The 3,429-nt window shown below is 45.8% G+C and overlaps 1 pseudogene; it reads left to right on the top strand.

Moving 5' to 3' along the window:
- The first annotated feature begins 1,529 nt into the window (after positions 1-1,529).
- On the top strand, positions 1,530-2,549 carry LOC103261735 (annotated as a pseudogene).
- Positions 2,550-3,429: the final 880 nt, after the last annotated feature.

Consider the following 3,429-nt stretch of genomic DNA (forward strand, 5'->3'; position numbering starts at 1 on the left):
AGCATTGTATAGTGACTCTGTTCTTGATTTTTTGAGAAATAAGCTCTCACGCATCTGGTCAAATGATTTTTGACAAGGTCAAAGTCAATGGGGAAAGGATAACATTTGCAATATGTGATGCTGAGAAAACTGGATCTTCATCAGTGAAAGGGTAAAGTTGGATCCTTACCTGACACTGTGTTAGAAAATTAACTCACAATGGACCAAAGAAACTGGGTGTGGTGGCTCATGCCCGTAATGCTAGCACTTTGGGAGGCAGAGGTCAGAGGATTACCTGAGCTCATGGGTTCAAGACCAGCCTGGGAAAATTGGTGAGCCCTCATCTCTACAATGAATTTTTTTAAAAAATAGCCAGGCATGGTGGCGCATGCCTGTAGTTCTAGCTCCTTGGAAGGCTGAGGTGGAAGGATTGCCTGAGCCCAGCAGTTCGAGGCTGCGGTGGCTGTGAGCATGCCACTGCACTCCAGCCTGAGCGACAGAGTGAGACTCCAACTCAAAAAAAAGAGAAAAGAAAAAGGACCAAAGAGTGACATGTAAGACTTAAAAGTACAAGACTCCTAGAAGAGAATATAGGACAAAGCTCTGCAATGTTGAATTGGGCAGTGATTTTTTGGGAAATGACACCAAAGGCATAGGTAAGAATAGAAGAAATAGACAATTTGGACTTTATGAAAATTGTTAAAAATGTGCAGCAAAAGATACTGTCAACAGCTTAGAAAGGCAACTTACAGAGTGGGAGAAAATATTTGCAAATTATATATCTGACAAAGTATTGATATCCAGAATACATAGAGAATACCTAAAACTCATCAACAAAATGACCTGATTAGAAAATGGGCAAGTGACTTGAGCAGACACCTCTTCAAAGAAGGCATGCCAACAGCCAGGACACACATGAAGAGACATTCCACAACACAAATCATTAGAGAAACACAAACCTACAAAGAGACACGTGGCACCCATTGGGATGGCTACTGTCTGAAAGAAGATGGCCAGTGTTGGCAAGGATGTGGAGAATCCAGAACCTTATCCTCTGTCGGTGGGAATGTAAGAGGATGCAGCTGCTGTCGAAAACCGTAGGCATTTTTTCGCTCCCAGTTTTGTTTACTCAGATTGTGTTCAGGAGAGTCAGCAGTATGGCTTCACGTAGCTCTAGTTAGCTCATCTTCATTGCCGTGTTGTATTCTGTTGTGCAAGTGTCTTAATTTATTTTCCTATTCCAGTGTTGATATTTGTGTTATTCCCGCTTTGGGGTCTAGATAGACAGGTAGGTAGATACAGATATGCACACATACACATAAATTGTGTACATATGCTTTTTTTATGAACACTTAAAATTATATATAAAAATTAAACAGGGCTCACTTTGGCAGCACATATGCTAAAATTGGAATGATACAGAGAAGATTAGCATGGCTTCTGCATAAGGATGACATGCAAATTTGGGAAGCATTCCATATTTTTAAAAAATTGGAAGAGGAAGCTGGAGCTGGTGTGGGCAGTGGACACGGTTCCACCAAGAGCCGAAGATGGCCGTGAATGTATACTCAACGTCAGTCACCAGTGATAGCCTCAATCGCCATGACATGCTGGCCTGGATCAATGAGTCTCTGCAGTTGAATCTGACAAAGATCGACCAGTTGTGCTCAGGAGTTGCCTATTGCCAGTTGATGGACGTGCTGTTCCCCGACTCCATTGCCTTGAAGAAAGTGAAATTCCCAAGCTAAGCTTGAACACGAGTGCATCCAGAACTGCAAGCACTTCAAGCAGGGTTTTTTTTTTTTTTTTTTTGAGTTGGAGTCTCACTCTGTCACCCAGACTGGAGTGCAGTGGCCACTCCCGGCCACTGCAGCCTCGACCTGCTGGACTCCGGCGATCCTTCCGCCTCAGCCTTCCGAGTAGCCGGAATTATAGGCATGCGCTACCACGCCCGGCTGATTTTTTGATTTATTGTAGAGATGAGGTCTCGCCGCCCAGGTTTTAAGACAATGGGTGTTGACCACAGAATCCCTGTGGATAAAGTAGCAAAAGGAAAATTTCAGGACAATTTTGAATTTGTTCAGTGGTTCCTGCAGTTTTTGGATGCAAACTGTGATAGAAAAGCCTATGACCCTGTGACTGCCCGACAAGGTCAAGAAATGGCAGTTGCCCCCTCCCTTGTTGCCCCAGCACTGAAGAGAACGAAGAAACCTCTCAGCTCTAGCATTGCAGCTCCCCAGAGGCCCATTTCAGCGCAGAGAATCCCTGCAGCTACTAAGGCTGGCCCCGGGGTGGTGCGAAAGAATCCTGGGGCGGGCAACGGGGATGACTGGGATGACGAGGCCACAGAGTTGATGCAGCAGGTCAATGGATTGAAACCTACCGTCGAAGACATGGAGAAAGAGATTCCTATTTTGGAAAGCTAAGGAACATTGGATTGATTTGCCAGGAGAGCGAGGAGGAAAATGACCCTTTATGGCGGAAGACTGTAGACATTCTCTGCCACAGACCTTGAAGGCTTTATGATGCCTGGTGAAGGGAGCCCCCAGGAAGAGCAGGAAGAGTGTTAACAGCCCGGACCAGCAGAGCATCTCTGAATTCTTCACTCCAAATCATGTGCTTAACTGTAAAATACTCCCTTTTGGCCAGGCTCAGTGCCTCAGCCTGTCATCCCAGCACTTTGGGAGGCCGAGGCAAGTGGATTGCCTGAGCCCACGGGTTCGAGACCCGCCCGGGCAACTTGGCGAGCCCTCGTCTCTGCAATAAAGCAAAAACTAGCCTGGCGTGGTAGTGTGGACCTGTAGTTCTGGCTACTTGGAAGGCTGAGGCGGAAGGATGGCCAGAGCCCAGCAGGTCGAGGCTGCGGTGGCCGGGAGCATGCCACTGCACTCCAGTCTGGGTGACGGAGTGAGACTCCGACTCAAAAAAAAAAAAAAAATACTCCCTTTTATTCTTAGAGGACTCTCTGGTTTCTTCTTCATCAGCAAAAAGTACCTCTTCTTAAAATGCACGCTGCAGAAGTTTCACTCCTTTTCCGGTAAGTCTGAGTTAGGAGCTTTTATCTTGCAGCAGAGAGGTATTAACATCTAGGTGGTTCACCTGAGAAACAAAGAGGCTCACGGTGGGGTTCACCGTTGGAGATGCTGGCCACACTGGCCACTAGAGAAGGCGTTATGAATACGCCGAGGCGGTGACCCCAGGAGAGAAGTGCAAAGACCGAACTGAATTTTAAGCTACTGTGAAGTTAGAGAATGTTGTGATACATAAATGCCTTAAGGGTATTTAAAAGCAATTAACCACGATAATGAACCGAATGTACCCGCCAACCAGCCTCAACAATTATCCATAAGTGAAGTCTTATTTAATCTCTACTCCCCCATCATTCCCCCTCCCCGCTTATTTTTAAAACAAATACTAACACCATATAATTTATCTCTAAATATTTTAGTG

This window comes from Carlito syrichta, unplaced genomic scaffold (genome assembly GCF_000164805.1).
Source record: "Carlito syrichta isolate Samal-C Ts95f unplaced genomic scaffold, Tarsius_syrichta-2.0.1 Scaffold303991, whole genome shotgun sequence".
Taxonomy (NCBI): Eukaryota; Metazoa; Chordata; class Mammalia; order Primates; family Tarsiidae; genus Carlito; species Carlito syrichta.